Source organism: Zingiber officinale, chromosome 4B (genome assembly GCF_018446385.1).
Source record: "Zingiber officinale cultivar Zhangliang chromosome 4B, Zo_v1.1, whole genome shotgun sequence".
NCBI lineage: Eukaryota > Viridiplantae > Streptophyta > Magnoliopsida > Zingiberales > Zingiberaceae > Zingiber > Zingiber officinale.
In genome coordinates this window covers 84,795,377-84,817,511 of record NC_055993.1, presented here as the reverse complement: position 1 = coordinate 84,817,511, position 22,135 = coordinate 84,795,377, and the positions used below count along the sequence as shown (strand labels likewise).

Genomic DNA, 22,135 nt, shown 5'->3' with positions numbered 1-22,135 from the left:
GACTTGAGGGGGAGGCATGTGATCCGGTGGTAAGGACGGGGGACCCTCGTTGGCGGGAGGTCAACGACATGTGGAGGTCAATGGTCAAGAGGGTCAACCCCAAGGTCATGTCGAGCGGACATAGGTCATGTCGAGCGGAGCGGCGGGCCGACTGAGCATCCGGCTGACCGGACATCCGGCCAGGGGTCTCCCGGACCGGACAAAAGACAGCCCGACCAGGGGTCGGGTTTCTGATGCTCAAGGTAAAAGAGTCTATGGGCCGGGCGGACAGGCCGCTCGGCCGAGCCACAGGATAATAAGACGCAATTCCATCCGAGCACATGAGCAGGGCTTCCCCGCCCCGGCCGAGGTATGCGCATTCCCGGAGGCCATGACCGCCGAGCAGTTGGTCCGCTCGGCCCAGGAACAGGTAAGAGCGCAAGGAGACAAAAAGGACAACTAGTAACTTCATCCTCGAGACACCTGCCGTCGACAAACAGCATGGTCGGCGGCCGGAGCGGACAGAGTATCGTACGGTGCAAGTTTCCACCGTCATATCCGGGATATGCTCGGATGATTGCGGAATGGCGTCAGACATACTTTTCTGACACAACCTTACTGAAGTATGTTTGGGGAAGCGTGCCCGCGCCTCCCCGGGGTCCTATATAAGGACCCCCAGACTTCGACGGAGGTATGCGATTCTCATTACTGTAGCCACAATAGCGTTGCCTTGCTCTTCTTCTTCTTCACTGCCTGACTTGAGCGTCGGAGGGTCGTCGCCGGGAAATCCCTCCCGACTCGGCTTCTTTGTAGGTTTGTCGGAGATCCACATCACCAGTCGAAGACAGCGGAGAGTGCCACGTCTCCAGTGTCCATCGACTCAGCGCTCGGACAGGATCAGCGACATTTGGTGGTTTGAATTCAACGGCGAGATCTTATCCTAGGTTTCCGCGACATAGATCGGACGACTCTGGTCGGTCAAGCCAAGGATATATGAACCCGCTGTGTTGTTGCCCTCTTCACGCTCTTGCTATCGTGTTTCCAACGATCCGTGTTCCTGCGCTGTGCTCTCCGGCGACTCCCTGAGTTTTGTCCTCTGGTGGTCCTCTGTTCCCCTTTTTCCCAATAAGCTCTCCCCCCATCACCTTTTCTTTCGTGCCTTCTATTTTTTTGCTGGTCCGGTGATCTTCCGATGACCCTTTTCTTTCGGTCCTTTTATTTTTCGCTGGTCCGATGATCTGTTTCGATCGTCTTTCCTCCATTTTGCGTCTGTCTTGGCGATGACCAACTCTTCGCAGCCGTCGGCCCCCATCCCCGGACCCTGGTATACCACCATGGAGTCCAGGTCTGACGAGGGTGACGCGGAGGGCCTTAGGAATGCCTTCGAAATTCCGGCTGACAACAAAATTATTTTGCCTTCCTCGTCCGATCGGCCAAATACCTCGTTGACCGGATGCATCTATCTATTCAAGGATCATTTCACTGCCAATCTGCAGTTCCCTATCCATCCTTTCATTATTGCAGTCTGTAAATATTTTCGCATCTTCCTCTCTCAACTCGTGCCGAACTCCTTTCGTCTTCTGTGCGGTATAGTCATCTTCTTTTGGCTGCATGGCATTCCTCTTGTCCCTCGAATTTTCCACTATTTTTATTACCCAAAGATGTCCGAGCCGAGGACCTTCCTTTTCCAATCTAGGGTTAGCTTAGTGTTCTTTGATAAAATGTCAACCTCCAATAAACATTGGAGGGAGTACTTCTTTTTCTGACGTCTTCCCGAGCGGCCGGAATTCTCGACCCCCTGGCAGCTTGAAGTGGCGCCTCATCCCCCACTAAAGAGTTACAAGGGCCGATCGAACTATTTGGATGTTGTGGTAATGTTGGCTGGTCAGAAGTACAACATCCACAAGTTGCTGCTTGAGGGTATCCTCTACATCTTCGGCCTGAGCCTGATCCACACCCGACTGCCGACCAGCCTAGGTAAGTACTTCTTTAGATATTCCTTTGATGCTAACTGATTTTTCCTTTTATCCTATAGCCGAAATCATGATGCGTGCACGGATGGCGGGCTAGACGAAGCTTTCAAACGCCGCGATCGAGGCGATGGCTACTGAGGAGCTGGCGAGCCACGGTCTACAACCAGTCGGTTCCCAAGAAGATCCGCTCGGGTTGAGTGAGGAGATGCCTGTGGAAGTGGGCGAAGGCGTAACCAGCCATGCGCCGAGCGGAAGGAACACCCCGAGCTCACAGCCTCAGACGGATCACCGCCCCCGCTATTCCTGTCGAAGAACCCTCGGGCTTGGCCTCCTCCGACGTGCCACTGACCCGGCGTAAGAGGCGCCAAACAGAGCCGTCTTCTCGCTCTGCTACCTCGGGCTTTCAACCTGTCGAGGGGGTCGAAACTTCGACTCCGGCTTCGCTCCCAACAATGGTGGAGGCCCCATCATCCGATCGGATGCCCTCTTTGGTCGAGCTACCGCAAGGGGTCACGGCCGCATCACCCGTGGCCTTCATGACGCCACCAAAACCTTTGGTGGTCAAACGGTCCGGCATCTCACCGGCTTCCAGCCAAGAGGCCTCATCCCACTCAGCCCCGAGCAGCCGACGATCTATTACGGCGATCCTCCATCTGCCAACGGAGGACTACAGTGAGTCGAGCGCCCAGCCCCGGATCCCCGAGCACTAGATCCTCATCCGGGGGCTGCTTGCCGAAGTCTGGGAGGACGCACGAGCCTGTGCGGCGATGCTACCTCTGGGCGCTGATTAATCCCAATTTTGTCGCGAATTGGGCATCAAATAATAAAGTACCAAACCCCTCCTACGCTAATGTAGCATAAGAATGACTCGGGTCGTCCACCAACGAAAGCAACGATAGGATGGTAATTTAGGATCATACGTTAATTCTATTTTTGAGGGGTTTTTAATATGGAATTGGGGTTTAGGTTTTAATTCTAAACCTAACAAATTAAAAGCAGAACAAGAAAGAAACTAATCTAATGCTGGAATGAAATCTAACTAAGTGCCAACAATTAATCCACAACGCACTGTCACTTTACGCTATGAGTTAATCATAAACACGATTAAACTAAGGATCGAAATAACGAAGCATCAAATAAAATCTAACCTAAATAATGAAAGACAATGCAAGTAATGAAACTAAACCTAATGAATAAAAGACATTGCAAGTAAAGAAATCCCTATTTAACCTAAAGGAAACATATATGAAATTAAGCATGGAACGAAACCTAAAACATTAAAGAAATCTAATCTAACCTAATTGCATTTAATTAAAACTAGAACTTAACTAAATTAAAAGAACAAGACAAAGCAGGAATTAACCGAACTAAAATGCATCAAAATTGAACCTAACTACTGGTTGAAGCATTTCATCGAACATGTTGTAAGCATTAATCAAATTGAACATAGTACATGCAACTTAAACATGAAAGATCAAGTTAATACAAGCATTCAACCACAATTCAACACAAGCAAATTAACAAAATTAACATAATTTAAACTAAGAAAATCTAAACTAATCCAACCACAATCCGAACTTCAATTCTCAATTCCAACGACTATCCTCGCCGTCACACGAGGACCCGGTTCAGAACCCCCAAAACCGGTGGATAGAGCACTCTGCGGGTGGTTGCTTGCTTCGACAACAATGGAATACGGATCTTCCAACAGAGACCCTCTGCTGGAAATGGCTGGAAATGGTGGACTGCCGCCGCTCCTCCTTGCTCCACCGCCTGAACCCCAAGAAGCGGAGCTGCCAGAAGAAAGCCGGACAGTGGAGATCACACCGGAGAACCCCTCCGGTGAGGTGAAGATGATCGGAGTCGCTGTCGAAAACCTGCTGCCCGCCGAGAAGACTGTCGTTGTCGCTCACCGATTGAAATCAAGAAGAAATTTGGATTGTGGATGGCTGGCCGGCGGCAGTGAATAGAAGAGGAGAAGCCACCGGTCGGAGAAAGAAAGAAAGAAGAGAAAGGTGCGGTGTGGGAGGACTGCGTGCCCTAGATGCCGCAAGGGAAGAATCGCGCGAGAGAAGATGGGAATTCTTAGTGGATCGGGTTTGGGTTAAGGAGGTGAGGATTTTGGAGTTAAGTGAAAAATTCGGATCCAATAAGAGAGATTGAAATTGGGCTTTTGGATGAGTGGGTTTAGAATTGGTTTGGGCTTCTTTCTTCTTTGATCTAAAATTAAATTGAATCTCTAAATGAACCTTGGATGACTTGAGCTCCCAATCAACGGTCCAGATTAATTCAGCTTGATCTCATCCATTTGAACTCCAAATCAAGTACAATTTCGATCTGGTTCGACCCTAATCCATGGCTCTTTGAATTTCCTACAAAATCACTTAAAAATATGAAATTAAATTCTATAAATTGTAGGAAATTTAGAATTAAGTCCAAAATAAATTCTACTCACAAAATATAATATAAGCACAAAATTAAGCATGTGAGAAGGTAAAAACGCTAAGTATAAGAGCCAAAATAATATATAAAAATACCCATTATCAACTCCTCCACACTTATTTTTGCTCGTCTCGAGCAAGTAAATAAAACAAGAAAGATAACTAAAATGCATTCCTCTAGCAATTCTCAACCATGTTTAGAAAATAATGAAAAGAAAGTTACCTAGGATTGTCAAAGTCAAATGACCAAAGCATTTATGGATTCAATTCATACATTAATTAACAAACATGATAACTTCAATTCACAATTAATAAATTGAGAATGATAACCAAATAAACCTCACAAGGTAAATGACGGTGGTTCTTCTCTCAAATACATACAATAGTGGAGCTCACTCAAACTACTCATGATTAATGCACTACCATAAGCTTGATTTTCTTCTAATCTCCACCACTATAAATATAAGAGTGCACAATAAAATAATGAAGGCATTATTTGAAATATAAGGGAAACATGAATCAAAGCATATGATAGTATAAGAGAGGAAATGAGGAAAATTAAGCAAGATAAAGGTGGAAGACATGGATATAATAGAATGTTACATAGATGAGTACAATAGAACAATGCCCAAAAAAATATTCCATCCAACTCCCAAGCTAACTTTTCACAACTCAATAAAATGTGAACAATCTCTACTATAGCTTTTACAATAAACATCCGCTCATGATATACAATAAAATCTAAATTTTGCTACAATAAAGATTGTCACCAACAAAAAGTTCTACCACCTTTCACCAATACAATAAAAATGTGAACAACTCCTACTCTAGCATTTCACACTAAAAATCTACACATGATATGCAATAATATCTCAATATCGCTAAAGTAAAAATTGTTACTCATAAAAATTCTACCATAAATGAATAAAAATGACACAATATGTCAAAATATTTCCCATAAATCCAATAAACATGTAGACAACCTCTACTATAGCTTTTCAATAAAAATATCACTTACAATATACAATATAATCGAAATATTGCTACAATAAAGATTGTCTCTCTAAAAAGTTCTACCATACACAAATACAAAAGGGAACAACATGTTAAAGCTCTTTTTTTTTCGTTTTTTTTTGCTATTCTCTTTTTTTTTTTCTCTTTTCATTTGCTTTTTTTGTTTTTTTTCTTTTTTCCTTTTTTTTCAAAAAAAAAAAAATTCAACATGTTGTGCAACATTATACAACATCATCAATAGCTCAAATAAAAAGATAACTAGCATGGGTTACCTATGGTGATCAAGCATGGTTCACCTATGCTTCTCCTAAATTACACTAAGCTATTCCTCTCCCTCCACACTTAAATTCTTGTCCGTCTCGGGCAAAACACTCGTAATGTAACATCCAAGATATCCACATCCAAAGGAAGTAAGAGAGTGAAGTAAATGGAAATAAAAGAAGAGAGAAAATAATGATATGGATTTTATTCAAGAAACATGTGATAACAAAAGGAATGAATAAAGAAAGTGAGGTAGCCTTTATAAAAATCATGCAAACTTATGATAATGTGGTCTTGAAAGAATTAAGCAAGTTCTAGAGTAGCATTAACCACAAGTGCATCACACATCAATAGGAATAATAGGCTCAAAAATATCCTCACTAGGTATATCAAAAATTATCATCTCAATCTACCAACATGAAATCCATTATAAAGTTGTAATTACATGCAATCCAAGAATCCAATCATGACAATAAATCATCAAATTTGATAATCAAATTTAACTAACTTTCACAATTTCTAAGATGATAAAAAGAATGCATAGAGAATTTATTAGGAAAACCGACAAAGCAAACTAAAAATGAACTACTAAGCAAAAGCAAATAAAGCAAGAAAATATGTACAAGCAAAAAGAAAAAGTGAGATGGAACAGACTCCCCTGAAATTCTGGCGGTCGGAGTCGATTCAGTTCCAGAAGCCATTCTGGAAGTGGGATGAATGCAGGTGAAATGAAAAATGCTCCCTCCACCTTCGCTTCCTTAAAAATTTTCTCTGGTGGCCGAAGACGGTTCAGTTGGAGTGTCCACTCCAGAAGCTTCATTATTGCATAAAATGTTAGGGCTTCCTTCAAGTGATAGAATGCATCCTTGCATGATTTACTGTAAATGAAATATCTATAGAAATCCTGCACACTAAAAAAAAAAAAAGGATGCAATCCCTGCACGCATGCTGTGTGAGATGTATCAGAAACAATATCAATATAAATAGAGCATGAATCAAAAGACATGTCACATCCACTACAATCAAAATGAACTACCTCCATGGTATTTCCTAAAAATTCAGAAGAAATATCATCCTTACCATCCTGAAAGATACCTGGAGGCTCTAGTATAGTGAATGTGGCATCATTTCGATCAGGTAAAGGTACTGGCTCTGGATCAGGTACAATTAATGGAAGTGATTCTTGAGTTTCGCCTACACTTCCATCGTCACTAGGTACAATAAACGGCTCAACCGGTGGTAGAATAGTCAAAGGAAGTGATTCTTGGGTCTCCCCTACATTTCCATCATCATCTACTATACCTGCAACATCAAGACTATCTGGAACAACAATATCATCAACAACAATAATATCATAATCAACTACAACATCAAGATTCAAAAAACTAGAAGAGTCATGTAAAGTAGCAGAATTAAAGTCAGGAATATCACAAACTCTACAATCCATCTTCGCGAGAATTGACGCAATAGGTTGATCTAAATGCAACTGTATCTGTGTCAATGAATGTGTTCTTTCATGAACTTGCATTTCTTGTTGTTGCCAACATCATTGTGACTGCTCCCTAAAATGTTGCTCAAGCTGATGGTGCTGAAAATATGACTGATAATGTTGGGACCAATCATAATTCTCTTGTTGAGTGTTCCCATACCTGAATCCTTCAATTAAATTATACCTGTCCTGCTGATGAGTCTGATAATACTGAGGATCAAGCTGCTGATACTGGGTTCTGGTTGGGAATAAAGTGGCAAAGGAATGAACATCTTTGGTAATCATCGGTCTAGTCCCATACTGCTGATAATTTGCAGCCATAATCTCGATAAGTTCTCTGGCCTGAGTAGATGTCTTGTTAACTAGAACCCCTCCACTAGCCGCATCAACCATACTCCTGTCCATGGGAAGCAATCCCTCATAGAAGTATATAATTAGTAGCTGATCGCTTATCTGGTGCTGAGGGCAACTAGCAACAAGTCTTTTAAATCTATCCCAATAATCTTGAAACGATTCTCCTGTAAATTGTTGGATTCCACAAAGACTCCTCTAAATAGCTACGATCCTAGAAGCAGGAAAGAACCTTGCCAAAAATAATTTCTTCATCTCGGTCCAACTGGAAATTGAATTGGGTGGGAGACAATACAACCAATCTTTTGCTGAATCTGCTACTGAAAATGGAAATGCTCTAAGTCTAACATCTTCTTCTGATATTCAAAGTGGATTCTATGAAGAACAAACCATCTCCGAATCATGCAGATGTCTGTTGGAATCTTCACCAGAAAGTCCATGAAACTTCGGTAAAAGATGTACTATATTCCATAGCTCAAAGTCTTTCTCTAAATCAGAATAATGAATGCAGTAAGAATTGACTGACAGATCTGGTGCCCAAAGCTCTCTGAGAGTCTTTTCAGTGTTCTTCATTTTGCTTGATAAATCTGAAGGTCTGATCACACTGAATCTCTAAAGCTGCTGATAACACACAGATTTCCTGGTCTTTTCTGAAACACTCATGCAAATACCATCAAAAGACATAGGAAATAGACAAGATAGCACACATGCATACAAGAGATGAAACAATTAAACCCTAACAATATTTTTGAATTTTTACAACCACAAAAAATAAAAATGAGAAAAGAGAGAAAATAGAGAAATAATCCTAAGAGTACCAAACACCGCTACTCTTTCCCCGGCAACGACACCAATTTGGTTACGGCCTAATTTTGTCGCGAATTGGGCATCAAATAATAAAGTACCAAACCCCTACTACGCTAATGTAGCATAGGAATGACTCGGGTCGTCCGCCAACGAAAGCAACGATAGGATGGTAATTTAGAATCGTACGTTATTTCTATTTTTGTGGGGTTTTTAATATGGAATTGGGGTTTGGGTTTTAATTCTAAACCTAACAAATTAAAAGCAGAATAAGAAAGAAACTAATCTAATGCTGGAATGAAATCTAACTAAGTGCCAACAATTAATCCACAACGCATTGTCACTCTACGCTATGAGTTAATCATCAACACGATTAAACTAAGGATCAAAATAACGAAGCATCAAATAAAATCTAACCTAAATATTGAAAGACAATGCAAGTAATGAAACTAAACCTAATGAATAAAGACATTACAAGTAAAGAAATCCCTATTTAACCTAAAGGAAGCATATATGAATTTAAGCATGGAACGAAACCTAAAACATTAAAAAAATCTAATCTAACCTAATCTAACCTAATTGCATTTAATTAAAACTAGAACTTAAATAAATTAAAAGAACAAGACAAAGCAGGAATTAACCGAACTAAAATGCATCAAAATTGAACCTAACTACTGGTTGAAGCATTTCATCAAACATGTTGTAAGCATTAATCAAATTGAACATAGTACGTGCAACTTAAACATGGAAGATCAAGTTAATACAAGCATTCAACCACAATTCAACACAAGCAAATTAACAAAATTAACAGAATTTAAACTAAGAAAATCTAAACTAATCCAACCACAATCCAAACTTCAATTCTCAATTCAAATGACTATCCTCGCCGTCACACGAGGACCCGGCTCGGAACCCCCAAAACCGGTGGATAGAGCACTCTGCGGGTGGCTGCTTGCTTCGACAACAATGGAATACGGATCTTCCAACAGAGACCCTCTGCTGGAAATGGCTGGAAATGGTGGACTGCTGTCGCTCGTCCTTGCTCCACTGCCTGAACCCCAAGAAGCGGAGCTGCCAGAAGAAAGTCGGACAGTGGAGATCACACCGGAGAACCCCTCTAGTGAGGTGAAGATGATCGGAGTCGCTGTCGAAAACCTGCTGCCCACCGAGAAGACTGCCACTATCGCTCACCGATTGAAATCAAGAAGAAATCTGGATTGTGGATGGTCGGCTGGCGGCAGTGAATAGAAGAGGAGAAGCCGCCGGTCGGAGAAAGAAAGGAAGAATAGAAAGGTGCGGTGTGGGAGGACTGCGTGCCCTAGATGCCGCAAGGGAAGAATCGCGCGAGAGAAGATGGGATTTCTTAGTGGATCGGGTTTGGGTTAAGGAGGTGAGGATTTTAGAGTTAAGTGAAAAATTCGGATCCAATAAGAGAGATTGAAATTGGGTTTTGAAATTGGGCTTTTGGATGAGTGGGTTTAGAATTGGTTTGGGCTTCTTTCTTCTTTGATCTAAAATTAAATTGAAGCTCTAAATGAACCTTGGATGACTTGAGCTCCCAATCAACGGTCCAGATTAATTCAGCTTGATCTCATCCATTTGAACTCCAAATCAAGTACAATTTCGATCTGGTTCGACCCTAATCCATGACTCTTTGAATTTCCTACAAAATCACATAAAAATATGAAATTAAAATCTATAAATTGTAGGAAATTTACAATTAAGTCCAAAATAAATTCTACTCACAAAATATAATATAAGCACAAAATTAAGCATGTGAGAAGGTAAAAACGCTAAGTATAAGAGCCAAAATTATATATAAAAATACCCATTATCAGGCGCCCTGGCCAATAGTCACACCCAAATGGCCACTGGGGTAAGTTCATTAGTGTAAACTCATGGCTTACCTCCGTTCGACTGTAACCTTTCTCCTTTTGCAGTATTAGGTGGAGAGGCTGGTCATGTGCGACAGGCTCGCGTTCTTGGAGGACGAGTTCAAGAAACTCAAAGTCACGAGCGGCGCCTCCTCCTCCCAAGGGCCATCGCTCTCTGAGGTCGAGAAGTTGAGGGTCGACCTGGAAGCCGAGCAGAAAAAATCCACAGACCAGGAGGTGATGCTGGCTCGGCTCAACAAATAGGTCACCACCTTCGATAAGAAGATAGAGTCAGCAACTGCCCGGAAGCAGCGGGCCATCGACGACCTGGAATTGAAGAACAAGGAGGCCTGGTGCCTGGTCTAGAAGCTCAAGGAGGCCGAAGATTTTCTGGTGGTCTAGCGGAACAGCAGCTCGGTCGAAGAAAAGTCCCTCCGTGACTAGATTGACTCCAGGGATGCCATGTTAGCCGTTGCCAAGGACAAGCTAGAGGGCTCCCGCGCAGCGCTACGCATCTACCAAGACACAGAAGGGAGTAGGTTTGAAACCATGAAGCAGACCTACCTCCGTTCGGACGCGTTCTGCGACAGATTCACCAATCGGGCTCTTCGACTGTTCAACTTGGCGATCAAAGAGACTATCGGTCAGCCTCGCGAAGGGGACCACCTGCCGGCTGCTATGACTAGTAAGGTCATAAGCCGGGACAAGCTAACTGTCGCTCTACTAGACGATGTGCTAGATTACTTAGAGTGAGACTGAGGGCTCGATCTTTTGCAATCTCCCCATTTTGTAAACCTTTTTAAGTATTAATGCATGTTAGGTCATTCGGCTAAGCTTTCCTTTTTTCTATTTGTTGTCTTTGTCTTCTCCCTGGTATTGCAATCTCATAATTTTTTCGATCGGCAATAGCTTGTGCACATGTCTACTCAATTCGCCTTTCTTTACAAGTGGCAGTGCTTGAAGTATTTTAGCACACTCTTCCGAACGGGACATTCATTTGCAATTTTGGGGGCTCTTGGGCAACCCTTATTCCTAGTCAGTCGTTCGTCCGCCCGCTTAGACTTGGGTCCATCGTTGTCGCTAGGTTATTTGATGTAGTCCTGGGTTTAGCGTCACCGCTCGACAATTTAGTGAAGACTCGAATTTAACATCACCGCTCAACGGTTTGTTGTAGATGAGGGTTTAAGGTCGCCGCTCGACCGTTGATAGAGACACGCGTTAAACGTCGCCGCTCGACGGTTGATGAAGACACTCGTTTAACGTCGCCGCTCGATGGTTTGTTATAGACGAGGGTTTAAGGTCGCTGCTTGACCATTGATGGAGACACACATTTAATGTCGCTGCTCGACTGTTGATGGAGACACGCATTTAACGTCGCCGCTCGATGGTTTGTTGTAGACGAGGGTTTAAGGTCGCCGCTCGACCGTTGATAGAGACACGCGTTTAATGTTGTCCCTCGACGGTTGGTATATATTCACACCCGAGTTTAAGGTCGCTGCTCGACCGTTGATGGAAATGCATTTAGGAAGAGGCTTTTTCTTTTTAATTCAAACTTCGCCCTGCATTCGACAAGCATACAACAACCACGACATACAGGATTCACTTGCGCTCCAGGGCCACCTTTCATCCGACCCTGTAGGGTTGAAGGTGGCTTGCGCTCCAGGGTCTCTCGAGCAGTCTCCCTTCTTCGTCCTCTAAATAGTAGGCGCCCGATCGGAGCTTCTGCAAGATCTTAAATGGTCCCGCCCATGGTGCCTCAAGCTTGGCGACGTCGCCGACCGGCTTCAATTTCTTCCAAACGAGGTCACCGACTTGGAAGGATCTCGGGATCACCCACCGATTGTAATTCTGCCTCGTGCGTTGTCAGTAGGCGGTCAGCCGAATGACAGCTTTTGCCCTTGCTTCGTCCACCAAGTTGAGCTCCATCAATCTCCGTTGACGTTCCCCTCGTCATAGTGTAGTACCCGATCAGATTCTACCCCGACCTCCACTGGGACGACTGCTTCACCACCGTATACCAACTGAAATGGGGTTGCGTCGGTCACCTCTTTTGGAGTCGTACGGAGAGCCCATAGCACGCTGGGGAGCTCGTCAACCCAGCTACCTCCCATGTGGTCGAGCTGAACGCGTAAGACTCTGAGGATCTCCCAATTGGTGACTTCCGCTTGCCCGTTGCCTTGGAGGTAGGCCACCGAGGTGAAGGAATGTTGGATGCCATAGCCTTTACACCATTCTTTGAGCTCCCGACCGACAAACTGCCTACCATTGTCAGACACGAGTCGGCGTGGGATCCCGAACCGCTAGACAATGTTTTGCCAAATAAATTTGGTAACCATCCGCTCTGTGATTCTTGCAAGCGGCTCGGTCTCTACCCATTTCGAGAAGTAGTCTACTGCCACCAGCAGAAACTTTCGCTGACTGGTTGCCATAGGGAAAGGTCCCACAATGTACATGCCCTATTGGTCGAACGAGCACAATACCGTGGATGCTTTCATCTCCTCGATTGGTCAATGCGACATGTTGTGGTACTTCTTGCAAGATAGGCAAGTCATCACCGTCCGAGCGACATCCTCCTAGAGGGTCGGCCAGAAATATCCAGCCAAAAGTATTTTTCTAGCCAATGTACGGCCACCCGGATGACCTCCGTAGGAGCCTTGGTGTACCTCATTCAGGATGTAATCGGCGTCTTCCGGTCCAACTCATTTGAGTAGGGGTCAGGAGAAAGCTTTCTTATAGAGTTGGTCATCGATCAGCGTGAACTGACCGACCCTCTTTTTTATCAGGCGAGCATCCTCTAGATCGACCGGTACCGTTCCCGAATGCAAGAACTCTGTTAGGGTTGTCTTCTAGTCATTCGGGAAGGTGTTCTCTCCATTCGGTCAATGTGGGACACCAGTGAAACTTGCTTGATATGCTGACCTATGACGATCGACATTAACGAACTGGCTAGTTTCACTAACTCATCCACCGCCTGGTTCTCCGATCGGGGGATTTTCTATATGATGACCTCCTGGAAGTTGGTCTTCAGCTTCTCGAAAGCCTCTGCATAGAGCCTTAGCCGTGCGTTGCTTATCTCGAATGTCCTGGATAGCTGTTGGGTGGCGAGTTGGGAGTCTGAGTGGATGAGGACTTTAACTGCTCCCACGCACCGAGCTTCCTGCAGGCTGGCTATCAGCGCCTCATACTCTGCTTCGTTATTAGTGGCTTGGTAGTCCAACCGGATGGGCAGCTGCATCTGGTCTTCCCGTGGTGAGATAAGCAATATGCCAATCCCGCTGCCTTGCCGAATGGATGAGCCATCCACATATATCTTCTATGGTGCCGTTGGCTCATCATTCTAGACTTCTATAACGAAATATGCTAAGGCATGAGCTTTGATCACCGCTCGGGGTTGATATTGGATGTCGAACTCGCTAAGTTCGATCATCCACTTGATTAGCCGTTTGGACGCTTCTGGGTTGAGGAGGACTATTCCCAGAGTGCTGTTAGTCATCACTATTATTGAGTGTGCTAGGAAGTACGGGCGAAGTCTCCATGCGGTGAGTATCAGTGCATAGGCCAATTTTTCGAGACTGGTATAACGAGATTCAACGTCCTTCAATATATGATTCAAAAAATATACAGGTTGCTAATCTTGACCGCTCTGCCTGACCAAAGCCGATCCAATGGCATGTTCGTCGGATGACAAATATATCCAGAGCGGCTCTCCCACGACTGGCTTGGCTAACACGGGTAATGAGCTCAGATACTCCTTCAAATCCTCCAGCGCCCGATCGCACTCGGCATCCCATTGGAATTTTATGGCTCTGCGCAGTATTTTTAAAAATGGCAGGCTCCGATCGGACAACTTGGATATGAACCGGGACAACGCCGTGATCTGACCGGTCAGCCTCTGAGCTTCCTTCAAATTCTGAGGTGAAGGCATGTTCTGCAAAGCTTGGATCTTGCTTGGATTGGCTTCAATGCCCCACTCAGTGATGATGTAGCCCAGAAAATGACCACTCTTTGCGTCGAACAGACACTTACTTGGGTTCAGTATTATTCTGTATGTCTTGAGCATCTGGCAAGTTTCATTGATATCTGCGCATACGTCGGCAATGCGGAGGGATTTGATGAGTATGTCATCGACATACACCTCCATATTATGGCTGATCTGCCTTCGGAATACTTTATTCATCAGCCTCTGATAGGTGGCTCTAGTGTTCTTTAGTCCAAACGATATGATGTTGTAACAATATGTTCCGTTGGCCATGATGAAGCTAACCTTCTCTTGGTCTTCTCGGGCGAGCGACACTTGATGGTATCCTTGATATGCGTCGAGCATATAAATCAACTCGCAGCCCGCCGTCGAGTCCACCAGTTAATCTATCCTGGGCAGCGAATAGAAGTCCTTCGGGCACGCCTTGTTTAAGTCACGGAAGTCGATGCAGACCCGTCATTTATTGCCCGGCTTGGAGACTAGTAGTACATTAGATAGCCAGCTCGGGAATTGGACTTCCCTGATGTGGCCAGCCTCCAATAGCTTTTCTACCTCCGTCCGGATAATCATGTTCTGCTTTGCGTTGAAGTCCCTTTTTCTTTGTTTGACCGGACGAGCATCCGGTCGGATGTGAAGCTTATGTTGGGCCACACTCGGGCAGATGCCGAGCAACTCATGTGTTGACCAAGCGAACACATCGTGGTTCTCTTTTAGGCAGGCAATTAGCTTTGCCTTCTTCTTTTCTTCCAGGACGGCAACCACGAAGATCGTGGCTTCCGAACAGCTTTGGTGGATCTGCACCTCCTCCTTTTCTTCATATACAAAGGTGGGGGGGGGGGGGGGGGGGTTCTCAATAATAGCATTCACCTCTAGCCGTGGAGTCTTCCGAGCTGCTTTGGCCTTGGTTTTGACCATTTCCCCGTAGCAGCGTCGAGCGACCAGTTGGTCGCCCTTGACCTCGCCCACCTGGTCGTTTACTGAGAATTTTATCTTCTAGTAGTAAGTGGATACTGTCGCCCGAAATTCATTGAGAGCTGGTAGGCCCAAGATAACGTTGTAGGTCGATGGTGCGTCCACAACTATGAAGTTGGTGGTCTGAGTCCTCCTCAACGACTCTTCTCTTGACGAGATGGCCAATCTTGCTTGGCCGATCGGAAAGACCTTGTTGCGTGTGAATCCGTAAAGCAGGGTTGCCATGGGCAGCAGCTCGCTGCGGTCGATCTACAGCTGATCGAATGCCTTCTTAAAAATGATGTTCACTGAACTCCCCATGTCGACGAAGGTCCAGTGAATGGTGTAGTTGGTGATCATCGCTCGGATAATAAAATCATCATCATGAGGGATTTCGACCCCTTCTAGATCTCTGGGGTCAAAGCTGATCTGTGGCCCTTCGGACTTCTCCTTGCTGCATCCAACGGGATGGATCTCCAACCGCCAGGCGTATGATTTCCTGGCCCAGTTGGAGTCTCCGTCGGTCGGCCCTCTAGCGATCATGTATATCTCTCCTCGGGAAGTGTTGTTCCTGTTTTCCTCTTCCAAGGCAGACACCCTATTTCGCTCGGTCGGGATCCTGGAGGGATCGATTTCCTCCCTCCGCTAATGGTGATGGCACTCGGGCTTCCTTCTTTCTTCTCACCGCTCGATCGAGCGGCGACAATCCCGTTGGTTAGGAGATAGGGAGCGATGGTGATATCCCCTTGGGGCTGGTCGGCTGATGATTGGTGTCAGTCCTTGGCAGTCCCATGTGTTGTGCGTGGTCGATTGGTGGAATGAGCAAAACATAGGCATCCATACCTTGCCCTTGGGTGCCTTAGGTCGACCAGACGCCACGTCCTGTACGGCGTGTGCCCTAGTCTCCTGATGCAGTCATGCTCCTTCAGCCCTCGGCCCTTTAGGCAGTAGATGGCTGCTAGCCGGCCTACGCTCGGTTGGCACCGAATGCTCGATCGACGCCTCCTTCCTTCTGGCCGCCTGGGTCTCTTCCACGTTGATGTATTCGTTGGCCTTTTTCAACATGTGATCGAAGTCTCGAGGTGGCTTACGGATGAGTGACCGAAAGAAGTCCTCCTCGGTGAGCCCTTGGGTGAAGGCATTCATCATGGTCTCGGACGAGACCAAGGGGATATCCATGGCCACTTGGTTGAAGCGTTGATTGTACGCTCGGAGCGCTTCCTTCGGCCCTTGTTTTAGGGTGAAGAGGCTAACACTCATCTTCTGGTAGCGTTGGCTGCTGGCGAAGTGGTGTTGGAAGGCGGTTCGGAAGTCTTTGAAGCTTCGTATCGAGCCATCCGGGAGTCTTCTGAACCAGCGATGCGCCGATCTGGAAAGAGTCATGAGAAAGACTCTGCACTTTACTCCGTTCATGTACTGGTGCAGCGTAGCTTCATTGTTGAACCGATTCAGATGATCATCTGGGTCGGTCATCCCATTGTATGTCCCGATCACCAACGGAGTGTAATGTTGGGGCAGAGGGTCTTGTAAGATCTCTTCTGAGAACTGCCTATTGATCCATCCAGGGGACGCGACGCTTCGGGGAGCTTTTCCTTTCCATGCGTCTCGAACGGGTGCCTCGTCGGAAGATGATCCCCGCTCCTGGTGCGCTTGGGCTATCTCCGAGGGGATTTGGAACAGGGCCCGATGGAAGGGGATTGGCACGGGCAGCGCTTCCCCTTGAGTGTCGATCAACCTTCAGTTCTGCCCCCATATGGAGAGTTGCTCCGCTAGGTCTTCTTACCATGCTCATCGGTCGATTACTAAGGTTGTAGGTTGCGGTGCCGGCGGATCGGCTATCGCTTGTTGTTGTTGTTGCTCCATGATTTTTGCTGCCCGTGCTTGCACAAGATCTCCAGCTCTTCTTAAGTGAGCGTCACGATGGTTAGTTGTCCAGCGTCTTCCATCTTCTCGGCTCAGATTCAAGTGATGTTCCCACAGACGGCGCCAAATATGATTCTACCCGAAAGTCGGGGAGACGAATGCTGGGGACGTGACGCTCCCACTAACCTTTGATTGACTTCACTCTCACCTACAACACAAGTAGCGTCAATGCCAAGCCAGGGAAGGGGTCCCCGGTGATGGCCCTCTGACGCTCAAGTCAGTCTCCGATGAAACAAGAAGAAAGAAGTGTGAACTGTAGCGTAATAGTAGCAAGCGCGTAAAGCATACCTCCGTCGATGCATGCACCCCCTTTATATAGGGCTCCTGTAGTGTGTGTGTACGCTTCTTAAAGCGGACACACTATCCCAAACTTTCCCTAAAGAGACATGTCAGTAAAGTGTCCTTGACACAGAACCTCAATGAGACAAGCATATCTCTAAAGTGATAGTGGAAGCTTCCGTCGTACGATCTTCTATCTGACCATGCCGCTTGTCAGCGGCACTATCTCCCAAAAGGATGTCGAAGAATATCCCTCCATGTCTGTTGCTCGGTCGAGCAGAATAGCCGCTCGATCAGAATTCTGATATCCTTACGTCCATTGTCGCATCGAGCGGGATAGCCACTCGGCTGAAAGTCTCCTGTCGAAGTGTCGTCTGTTGTTGGGCCGAGCGGGATGGCCGCTCAGCCAGAAGCCCACTGTCTACATGCTCTATTGCATGGCCAAGCGGGATGGCAGTTCACTGTCTGCACGCTCGGCTGTTGTTTAGTTTGCTGCTCGGTCGAGCAGATGAGCCACTCGGCTCGGCTTATGTGCGTGCCTTGAGCGTCGGTTTGATTACTATGTCGGAGTCAGTGGGTCAGTGCCTATCCCCCTGGTCGGGATATGTCTTGCTCGACCGACCAAAACTGTCCATCCGCTGACCGTCTTGACTCTAACCTCCCCCGTGGTATCGGGGCGGGGCCCTTCTTCATCACCGCATCACATACGATTAGCCGGATCGAACATAAGGCTCTTAGTGTACGCCCGGCCAGGCAAAGGTCGGGCGGGCTTAATGACACTTTGCCTCATAGAGCTCTTTATATTCTATCAGTCAGATAAAGACAGATAGAACATAAGGCTCTCAGTGTACGCCCATCTAGGCAAAGGCCGGGCGAGCTTAAGGACACTTAGCATGTTAAAGCTCTTTATATATAATCGACCGAATAAAGGTAGATCGGACATAAGTCTCTCAGTGTATGCCAAGCCGGACAAAGGTTGGGCAGACTTAATGACACTTAGTGTCATATAACTCTTTATATGTGATTGACTGGATAAAGGCAGACCGAACATATGGCTCTCCATGCATGGCTAGACGGGCAAAGTTTGGTCAGGTTTAAATTTCTTGATGATATATTATTCCTAAGAAGAAGTTCTAACATATATAATTTATCATGTGGCTACTCAAAAGGATCTTTGGCACATTGTGTGTACTATATCAGTCTCTGAATAGATCTTTGCAATATTTAATATATGATAGAACAGATTGATACAATGGCATAGCAATGCGGCCAGCCTTATAGACTGGCTGAAAAATACTCAGCGGACAATATCTAACAACATCTTAATGGATTATCAAAACTTGTTGGGGAATATTCTTTCGAAGCCTTTTTCGAAGGTTATTATGTCCCTCATAAGCCAGTTCATTATAACAACTGATGTGCGTAGATTATATACTCTTTTATGCATACTTTGACGCTCAGCTACTTGTATTTCATTGGCATAATCTATGTTTATTGCACCCTATTTCATTAGAATATCATACTTTCATTATATTCTGTTCGGAGATCTACTCTTTGCTTATTTTGATTGACAGGACGTGATTTGGAGTAAAAATAGAGTTTAAATGAAGTCTAGAGCTTCCAGAGTGACATGGGCATGCAAAACTATGTTTTCTTCATGTTCTGGCCGTGTAGAACTCACATGGGCGTGCTAAGGCCGTGTAGGGGTCATGTTGGGGCCGTGTGAACCTCACACGGCCGTGTGAAGGCCGTGTGAGGTTTTCTGCACTGCAGACTGAAACTAAAACAGTCATAACTTTGTGCTCGGTTGGAGATTTGGGCTGTTCTTTATACCGACTTGTAGATAACTTCAAGATCTACAACTTTAATGAAGACTTAAATGGGAGAAAACCCCATCTTGGTGGCCTAAAAGGTGTTGCAATGAAACATAACTATTCAAAGCTAAGACAAAGGGTGTGCAAGGGCCATGCAAGGGGGTGTGAGCTGCACACGGCCATGTATGACATCTAGTGCTGAAACCTTACATGGCCGTGTAAATCTACACGGCCATGAGGTTTCCAGAGGCCAAGCAGGTGGTGGCCGTGTGGATCTACACGGCCGTGTGAGGTTTCCAGAGGCCAAGCAGGACATGGCCGTGTGGATCTACACGGCCATGTGAGGTTTCCAGAGGCCAAGCAGGTGGTGGCCGTGTGCACCACACGACCATGTAGCATTTCCAGAGACTAAGCAGGCTGTGGCCGTGTGCACCACACGGCCGTGCAGTTTTGACAGAGAAGGAACTGGACATGGCCGTGTGAATCTCACACGGCCGTGTCACGGGGCCGTGTGGCGCCCGATTCCCTCCTCTATTTAAACCCTTCTTCATGAATTGAAAGGGGATCTCTCCCCCTTTGGGAGAAAGCAAGATTTGGTGGTTTCCTCCCATTCTTGGGAGGATTTCTGGGCAATTCTAAGGGAGATCTCGACGATTTCGACTCCGGAGCGTGGATTGGATCCGAAGACGAAGCTTCTTTGTAGATAAGTTTTCTCTTTCTCCCTTTTCTTGGTTTCTTGGATTGGGGGATTCAAGGAATGCTTGTAATCTCTATTTCTTTGGGTTTTCTTCCTCGATTCATGGAGTAGATCTTGTATTCTAGGATTAAGGGAGTATTTGTATGATGGATTGATGTAATCTATTATGGATTTGCCATTTTCTTGCTTCAATGACATTATCTTGCTTGTATCAATTAGATCTTGAATGATTGATGGTGGTTTGTGCTTAGTTCTCATTCTTGATTGATTGTTTGGATTTCTTATGGACTTGGTAAGGATAAACTCTCACTCGATCATCCGAGGGATCCACGTGACAGGTGCAAGCCCGTGTAAGGACGTTTGAGAGATAATCTTGAAGAGGAAATAGGAATATTCAAGAGAGTAGGATGGATTCTATGATTAGCTTCTTGTATCTTTATAGATTAATAAGTTGTGGGCTTCTATGTTGATATCCGAGGAAGGCATAGTAATAGGTGCGCTTCTGTGTAAGGACAACGTAGGTTCATGTCTAATTAATCCTATTTAGATACATTTCTCAGTCCTTAGCCGGTTGTCTATTGCAAGAGGGAACCGGCAACTTTCTACATGTTTGGAAATTGAGGAATAATAATTGGTGAACCATTTACATTCAAGAAATCTTACAAAGAAACCGAAACTCCTAGAATCTCCCTTTATCATAACCCAAAACACTAAACTCTTGTTTGTTGATCTCTAATATTAGATTTGTTTACCTTTACTTTGCTTTTGAAATGATTGGATAGTTGTTTAGCTAATTCGCATTGAGACATTTCTAGTGCTTATTCCAGTCCCTGTGGATACGATAATCTTTTATATTACTTGCGACATTTCCGTACACTTGCGGAGCGTAACAAGTTTTTGGCGCCGTTGCCGGGGACTGCGCTATAACATTAGGAATTATCAATTGAGTTAGACTAAACATAATTTTTTTTTCTTTTGATTTGCATAGTTATAACTAATTGTTAGAATTCTGTTTTCGTAAGTTTTTCCTTTCTTGAATAACATTCTTGACAACTCTTTTTGTTGGAATTCTAATTCTAATTCTAACTTTGCATTCTTGATTTCTAGTACTCTAATCTAACTTTTCTCTGTTTTCTCTTTTGATCTTGTTTCTTTCTTCTTTTCTTTTGTAAACATATCTTGCAATTTTTAGCATATGAATTATTCTAGACATTTTTCTTTTTTCTTTTATCTTTTCTTTCTTGTTTTCATTATGCACTTTCTTTCTTGCAATTTAAATTCTGCATTTGCTTTCTTGCTTTTCATATTGCATTTTATTTCTTGTTTTTGATTCTTGATAATTTTCTTTTTCTTCTTGAATATCCATGAGCACTAACATGTCAAGCAGGACCATGAGAAATTTTTCTACACCCTTTTCTGCAAGATTTTTATCTCCCATTGTGCAACCTCAAATTGAAGCAGAAAGTTTCCAACTAGACCCAGAGATAATTTTCATGATACAAGGTCACAAATTTAGAGGAGAAGTATCAGAAAGTCCTTATCTGCATCTTGAAACATTTTTAGAGATTTGTGATTTGGTGAAATGTGAAGGAGTATCAGCAAATGCAGTTCAATTGATGACATTTCCTTTCAGTATCAAGGATAAAGCAAGGACTTGGCTATATTCTCTCTATCCTCAAAGCATCACAAGTTGGGAACAATTGGAGAAGCAATTTCTGAATAATTTTTTCCCTCCTAGTAGAACGGTGTATATGAGGAATTGCATAACAAATTTTGCTCAGGGATATGGAGAATCATTATTTGAAGCATGGGATAGATTCAAGAGTCTTCAAAGACAGTGCCCTCATCATGGTTTTGAAAAATGGTTGATTTTGCACATATTCTATGGGGGAATTTCTTTCTCAGACAAGAGTTTATTGGATTCATCAACTGGAGGTTCTTTTATGGACAAAAGTGTAGATGAAGCTTATTCATTAATTGATTAAGTGACATTGAACCTCCATGAATGGTCGAACAAAAGTTGGATGGAATTTCCCTCAGATATTCAAAAAGTGCAAGCTATAAATGTAAGAGAGCCTGTCAAACAAAATGAAATTCAACCACCTAAAAATGTTGAAATTCACAAGTCACAGAGTGAGGAGTTCAAACATTTGGGGGCAAAGCTTGATAGTATTGTTTCAAAATGGTTTAAAGAAGATCCCCCTCCTACACAGTCAAGATCCAATGAAAAGTGTGATGATGTTGGGTTGAGAAGTGGCAAAAATCATGAAGAACTTCTGAAGAATGACATGTTTAGAATTGAGGAG

At 44.6% G+C, this 22,135-nt stretch overlaps 1 non-coding gene across 1 annotated transcript; it reads right to left on the bottom strand.

The window, feature by feature from the left end:
* Positions 1–21,578: 21,578 nt before the first annotated feature.
* Positions 21,579–21,684, bottom strand: LOC121978809. The gene has a single exon (XR_006111153.1). It is a non-coding gene; the product is annotated as a small nucleolar RNA R71 (small nucleolar RNA).
* Positions 21,685–22,135: the final 451 nt, after the last annotated feature.